The 7830-nt window shown below is 47.0% G+C and overlaps 1 pseudogene; it reads left to right on the top strand.

Annotated features, from left to right (window-relative positions):
• The first annotated feature begins 2481 nt into the window (after window positions 1-2481).
• On the top strand, window positions 2482-2620 carry LOC141135870 (U2 spliceosomal RNA; annotated as a pseudogene).
• Window positions 2621-7830: the final 5210 nt, after the last annotated feature.

Raw genomic sequence — 7830 nt, 5'->3', positions numbered from 1 at the left:
TGGGTCAAAGCTTCACACAAGGAGTTTGGTCTCAGTCAGAGGCAAAAAGGTCCTCAAATTGGAGGGAACTAAGGGCAGTTGCCTTAGCATTGGATGCCTTCTCTCCAATCCTTCAAGGTTCCCATGTCCAGGTCCTCTCAGACAACGCCACTACCATAGCCTACCTGAACAAGCAAGGGGGCACAAGAAGCAAAACACTGCAGTTTCTAGCTTCAAAGATCCTGGGATGGGCAGAAAATCATGTGCTGTCCTTATCAGCAGTCCACCTCAAGGGCACTCTAAATGTAGTGGCAGATTATCCAAGCAGAAGATGGATTCAAGAGGCAGAATGGAGCTTGAATCCAGAAGTTTTTGCCATGATCACCAGGGTCTGGGGCCAGCCACAAATAGACCTGTTTGCGTCAGAAGAAAATACGCAACTCCTGGTATTCTTCTCAATTAACAGAAACGACAGTTCCCAGGGGACAGATGCGTTAATACAGCCCTGGAAATTTCATCTGGGTTACGCTTTCCCTCCGTTTCAACTAATCCCATTGGTATTGAGAAAGATACAGAGGGAGAAAGTGGCAGTAATTCTAATTACTCAATTTTTGGCCAAAAAGAGCATGGTTTACCACCATTCTACAGATGGCAGTCAAGCCATCTTGGCAGCTGCCTCACCGGCAAGACTTGCTCCTACAAGGTCCAATACATCATCCGGAAGTGGCCAGTCTAAGCCTCACTGCATGGTATCTGAGGAGCAGTTGTTAAACAAGGGTCTGTCACAACCTTTAGTAACTACCTTACTTTCCAGTAGAAAAACAGTGACCAGAAAAATCTATGATAAATATTGGAAAGTCTACAACTCCTACTGTCGTTCGACAAATAGAACGGTAAAAAATTTTGTGTCCATTTTAGAGTTTCTTCAAAATGGTGCTGACAAAGGCTTGTCAGTGAGCACGCTTAAGGTGCAAGTAGCCGCTTTGGGAGTCTTTCTAAAAAGACCAATCTCTTCTGAGACCTTAGTTATAAGATTTTTCAAGGCGCTTACCAGATCCAGACCAGCTCCTGCTAGGCACTTTCCCAATTGGGATCTATCAGTGGTCCTACAAGCCCTCACGAAGGAACCTTTTGAACCACTACAAGAAATTTCACTGAAGAACCTTACTCTTAAGACTTTATTTTTAGTTGCAATAACATCAGCAAGGAGGATTAGTGAGCTGCATGCCCTATCTGTTATAAAACCCTTTTTATCCATCTACACAGATAGGATTATACTCAAAACTGATCCGGGGTCTTTGCCGAAGGTAGCGTCAGCCCACAACAAGTCGCAGGAAATCATCCTACCAACCTTTTGCTCAAACCCTTCAGGGGAGAAAGAAAGCAAATTCCACAATTTGGATGTAAGAAGGACTTTATTACATTATCTGGAAGTAACGAAAAACTTTCGGTCTTCGGACACTTTGTTTATACTTTTTTTTGGAAAAAAAAAGGGCCACCAAGCATCTAAGGGGTTAATAGCTAGATGGCTTAAATCCGCTATTCTGGCAGCCTACTCTGTCGGGGCTATCCCCTCCGCTGGGAATTAAAGCACATTCTACCAGGGCTCAGGCCACTACATGGGCATAAATAGGAAATAGAAACGTTTGTCTGTCATTACAGACTGGATCTTCTGTCAGCAAGTGAGCAGGCTTTTGGCAGAAAGGTCTTGCAGGCTGTCGTCCCTCCCTAGTGGGTAAGTCTCTGTTATCCTCTCAAAGTGCTGTCCTGAAAGACGTTAAGGGAAAAATCAAGTTAGACATACCAGTAACTTGTTTTCCAGGAGTCTTTCAGAACAGCAGCAACCCGCCCTTATTGTATTAAATTACTATGCTGTGACTAACCATATTCTGATTATGTGTTCCAGCTTGGGCCAGAGGTTCTCTACTACTACTACTGATAAGTGGGAAGGAGCCTCCTTTTAAAGATTGGTGGAGGTGTGTTTCCTGACAAGTGGGTGGAGTCACGCTCTCAAGGTGCTGCCCTGAAAGACTCCTGGAAAACAAGTTACCAGTAAGTCAAACTTGATTTTTAAAAAAAAAATTTTAATACGCTTTTTATTTTTTTCGTTTAACTTTATTACTATCACAAGGGGGCTAACAAGCCCCTTATGTAATAGCATGGGCAGGTTCTCTTTTTGGAAACATTCTGGGTCTATTAGACCCCTATTGTCTCCCTTGCCCTCCACTGCAGCTAATCAGCCACAGCATCCACGGAATGATGGTTCTGAACCTGTAATTGACAAAATGCTTGCTGCTTCTGGGCTCATTCATCACAGAGGAGACCAGGGAATGGATATTCCCCAAGATCCTCCCACTTTCCATTCTGAAAGCATTTACCATGGTCCCAGGCTCCCATTGAGTGGGCCACACGGCTGCAGATGACTGCCAGCATTCTAGCAACTAATGCAACTGCTGGTTGTTAGTTTGTTTCATATAGTAAACAAGCCAGTCCACATCCCACCTTTCGTCTTGGCCTTTTGGCTAAGATCAAGTGTAGTATCTGTTGTTGGCAATGTCCAGTAGGGATGCTCTGCTGTCACTCTAGGCTTTTGGTTGGAATTGCTGGCTGTATAGTATTTCTGGTATGATGGGGACTCTAAAGGTTTGTCCTGTAGGAACAGAAACAGGGGTGCTCCCTAGGTAAGGTGGGGCACAGGAAAAATTCTATGGTGATGTACTTGAGGGACCCAGTGCCTCCTGATTTGAATGGTGCTACCTGGTCTGTTCATGGGCTGGGAAGGCAGAGAGCCCAATTTATCAGTGCCCCCTGGGATTTGGTCACTCCAAGGGTGCTCTAATTATCACTTGGGAATGACCACATGGCCATGTTATTTGTTGCTTTTTCTTGGGCTATGGCTGATCAGGGCAATTTTTGTCACCAGGTCACAAGATCTAGCCAATGCACTAGCATGGGCACTTATTTGTTTTTTTTATTTTGTTTTCTCATGTGTGTAACTAGCACTTTCTTTTTTTTTTTTTACTCAAGTTTTTTTATTGATTTTCAAGTAAAAAATATAGGAACAAAAGATACAATTAGTACATAAACATCACTACATTTCACAACCAGTGTAAGTATAGCATGAGTAAACTATGCATATTCAAAGTCAGTATAAGGAATGTGGGTTGGGATCTGGAGGGAAGTGGGATGTCACCTTAGGGTAGTCACATAGTAGAATGGAGGACATCCGAGCACGCAACCCGGGCGGTCAGGAAAGGGGGTGGGGATGAGTGAGCACCTCTGCCTCCTGAATTGTACCAGGCCGCATGCGCCCCCCCACCCCAAAGCACCTTGTCCCCATGTTGATGAGGACAAGGGCCTCTTCCCGACAACCCTGGCCGTTGGTTGTCAGGGTCTGTGGGCAGGAGTCTTATCGGAATCTGGGAGCCCGCTTTAATAAGGGGGCTCCCAGATCCCGCCCCCCCACCCTATGTGAATGAGTATGGGGTACATCGTACCCCTACCCATTCACCTGGGGAAAAAAGTGTCAAAAATAAAACACACTACACAGGTTTTTAAAGTAGTTTATTAGTCAGCTCCGGGGGTCTCTTCCAACTTTGGAGGTCTCTTCTTTCTTCTCCGTGCTCCCCGGCCTCTTCTCCTGGTCTCCGGTTCTTCTGCTGTGCTCCACCGCTATCTTCTGCTCTTTTGCCGCTCTTTTGCTAGCGATGGCCCGGTCTTCTCCGTCGTCTTCTTCCCTCAGGTCTTCTTCCGATGTTGACACAACGCTCTCTCCTGCTGTAATGCCGGGTAAGCGGTGCGCAACAACTTATATTGGCATGGGGCGTGGTCACCGGGTGATGTCATCCGGTGACCCCGCCCCTTATGATGTCACAGTCCTGGTGCATGATGGGAATGTGACATCATAAGAGGCTGGTCACCGGATGACATCACCTGGTGACCCCGTCCCATGCCAATATAAGTCGTTGCGCACTGCTTACCCGGCATTACAGCAGGAGAGAGCATCGTGTCAACATCAGAAGACCGGAGGGAAGAAGACGACAGAGAAGACCGGGCCACCGCTAGCAAAAGAGCAGAAGATAGAGGAGCCCGGCAGAAGAACCGGAGACCGGGAGAAGAGGCCGGAGAGCACGGAGAAGAAAGAAGAGACCCCCGAAATCGGAAGAGACCCCCGCAGTTGACTAATAAACTTCTTTAAAAACCTGTGTAGTGTGTTTTATTTTTGACACTTTTTTCCCCAGGTGAATGGGTAGGGGTACGATGTACATCATACTCATTCACATAGGGTGGGGGGCCGGGATCTGGGAGCCCCCTTATTAAAGCAGGCTCCCAGATTCCGATATGCCTCCCGTCTGCAGCCCCCGACAACCAACGGCCAGGGTTGTCGGGAAGAGGCCCTTGTCCTCATCAACATGGGGACAAGGTGCTTTTGGGGTGGGGGGGCACAGTGCCCCCCTGCCCCGAAGCACCTACCCCCATGTTGAGGGCATGCGGCCTGGTACCGTTCAGGAGGGGGGGCGCTCACTCATCCCCACCCCCTTTCCCGACCGGCTGGGCTGCATGCTCAGATAAGGGTTTGGTATGGATTTGGGGGGGCCCCCACGCCGTGTTTTAGGCAAAGGGGGTTCCCCTTAAAATCCATACCAGACCGAAGGGCCTGGCATTGTCTGAGGGGGGGAACCCCACGCCAATTTTTTTTTCATTTTGGCGAGGGTTCCCCTTCATCCTCAGCACACAAGTCGGATCATGATGCGACTTCTATTCAAATCAGTGGGTTCAATGGGTTCCCATAGAGAAACGCCGAACGAGGCTTAAGGCTCTTTTTACAGCGTTAACCCTCGTTTAACACCTTTTACCGGTGTCTGGCGTTTCCAGTACTGCTCTTGAATGCAAATTTCTGGCGTTCAGAAAAAAGCCCATAAACTCCACTGCTCATTAAAGCTAAAAAACGTCCATGTGTGCATGAACACATAGGCTAACATAGAGTGGAGTTTATGGGCTTTTAAAAAAAAAACGTCCAAACTCCAATAAACTGCAGTTTATCAGCTCCAGTGTGCATGGAGCCTTACTAGAAAACTGGCTATGAAAATAAATAAAAATAAAGGGCTTGGGATTAGCAAGTCAAACATAGGGCAGCATTGTTCGATGTACATTAGATGCCTAAGATGGGAAGAATTCATAAATCCTTTGGTACAGTATATCTGGAGTTATGATAGGGTTGCCACCTTTTCTTCAAGTCAAACCCGAACACTTAAGCGGCGCACAGATTTTTTTTTTTTTTTTTCATTGTATAAACTGTACATATATTTTGCTATTAAATAACATTTCTAATCATATGAAGTTGACGAGTTCCCCTTTTACATCTGAATCCACAGAGTTTCTCTTTTACATTTGAACTCGCAGAGTTCCCTTACACAGTAAGGGGGGACTCTGCAGACTCTGATGTAAGGGAGAACTCTGGGGACTCTAACATAAGGGATGCTCTGGGAACCCTGATTTAAGGGGGAACACTGAGAACTCTGATGTATGGAGAGGACTCTGTTGTAAGGGGGAACACTGTGGCCTCTGCTGTAAAGGGGAACTTTGATGTAAGGGATGCTCTGCAAACCCTGATTTACCTTAGTGTACTCACTCAGAGGCAGGGGAGAGAAGGGGGAGACTTCAGTCACAGGCAGGGATGGATGGTGAGCTCAATCACCCCTTGGCAGTCAGGACCTCTCATCCAGATGTATCTGAGGCTGCTGGACTTCAAATTTCCTGCTCCCACTTCCCTTTTCTGAGGCACAGCGCCGGGGATTGGAGTGTGGGCAGACACAGAGGAGAAGGGGCGGGTGAAAGAGGTACAGATCGATCCCTCTCTCCTCCCCCATCTGTGTGTGTGTTTGGGGGAGATTGTTAGTGCCAGCTTTGAGCAGTGTGAAAGAGTGTAACAGACATTCTCAGCTTAGACAACTGCAGCCAGCAACCCTACAGGGAAGTCATAGTCCGGTCTGAATATTGTGTCTGGTTTTCAGGCAGTCTGAAACCCGGACACATGATTCCAAACCCCGAATTGTCTGGGTGAATCCCGAACAAGTGGCAACCCTAAGTTATGATGGAGTACAGGGGTCAAAGGAAGCTGGCAAGATATGGAAAGATTTGTATGGGTTTCATTTGGGAGACATAAGACTGGGAGTTGGTGGGGGTGAGCAAGGAAGACTTGTGAATGAAAGGAGGGAAGGTGGGATCCAGTGATGCGGTAGTGAAGAGTTTAAAGTGGATGTGAACCTGATTTATGAAATTTGACCCAATTACATATATTTGTAGTGTTTTCTTATCTCTCTCCAAAGCCCTAAGTCCCATGTCTTTCTAGTGTTTCGTTCCTCTGTTATCAGCATGATAACTTCTGACAAGTTCTCCGACAACAAGATAAAACCAGCCTGAGATTTGTGTCAGGGTGGGTGCTATAAAAAGATTAGCAGAAAGCACAGCTCTGCACATTCCTTCTTTCCTCTGCCTATGAGGAGTGGGGGTGTGTGCCTTTCCTCCAATCAGCTGTCACACAGTGTATGCCAAGAATCCATACCCAGTGCTGAACAGGAAAAAAAAATCTCTAACACGATGTTCACTTTCTAAAGAATATAGTAAGCTGGAGACAGCAGATATAGTTGTAAAACTTATGTAGGGAGATTTTTTTCATTGCTGTGTATCATCTGAGGCTGTTCACTTCACTGGGTATAGGAGAGGGTTTACATCCACTTTAATCCAAGTGTATTGGTCATAATATATGTGTAGCACTGGTAGATTTTTATCTACCGCTGATAGGTAAATCTAGTGGGTCACTTATTATAGGAAATTGTATTTGCCTCTGTTCCAGCTTGGCTGACGTTGCGTGTAGTTCCACACTGTGCCGGTGGGTGTCATTGTCACCATGGGCTGGTGTTGGAAAAGCAACGTGCTGAAGCAGATGAATGCTCCTCTTTCCCGGAGATAACTCGGTGGAGGTGGTCCTCCGAGTTGCATTCTGGGAGAGGGTATTTATGGGACAGACGCCATGTTCTGGGGTTAGTTTTCCAGCCACCTACTGGCCCTCCTAGCCGACAGGTATGTGTTAAGAGTACCACCTCGTGGTCCTCCGGTCTGGAGGCCCACGTCGCTGCGGCATGTGGGTGGGCCCAGGAGCCTGTCTGGGGCCTACCACAGCAGCAGAGGAAAGGTCCTGATCTGTCTATCCTGAGTGAAGAAGCTGGACAACCGAGGAGATCCCAGGGGAGGACCCGTCATGGAAGGATCATGCAGAGTGCTGGTCTGGAGAGGGGCCTGGTGACTCGGTTGGAGGACGTATCCTGAAGTAATCTTACTGCATAGTACTGCCGGGTTGGCTTAAAGGTTCAAGTACTGTGTCTGACATTCATCGCAAACCAATACATCCTGTGGCAGAGGATCGTACGGGTTTTATTTCAAACAAGTCTGTGGCAGAGACTTTTGTTCGTGCTACGTACTGGCTGCTAGACAAGTGAGAGAGGTCTATCCAAGCGGGCAAAGATTGAATCCCACAAGGGGAGTGCATTCAACTACAAGTGTTCAATTACTAAGAATGTTCTGGAGAATACTAAGGAAAGGTATTTGAGCTTCCCTGCAGCTTTACTTTTGCCTCTTTCCTGCTACTTCCTTTATTTGTTCATTAAAGCATTGGAAAACCTACTCAAGTGTTTGGTGCTTATATCGTCCAGAGGTAAACTCAACAGAACCCTAGACCCTGTGCCAATGAAACAGAGGTGTCGAGAGTGAAGGTAACAAGCCCACTTTAAACCAGCAGCGTCCGGGATTTGTTAGCCGTCAATTCTCGCAACCTAGAGAGGTGTTTCACCG

This window comes from Aquarana catesbeiana, linkage group LG03, assembly GCF_042186555.1.
Source record: "Aquarana catesbeiana isolate 2022-GZ linkage group LG03, ASM4218655v1, whole genome shotgun sequence".
Lineage (NCBI taxonomy): Eukaryota > Metazoa > Chordata > Amphibia > Anura > Ranidae > Aquarana > Aquarana catesbeiana.
This window is presented reverse-complemented; position numbering and strand designations above follow the sequence as displayed.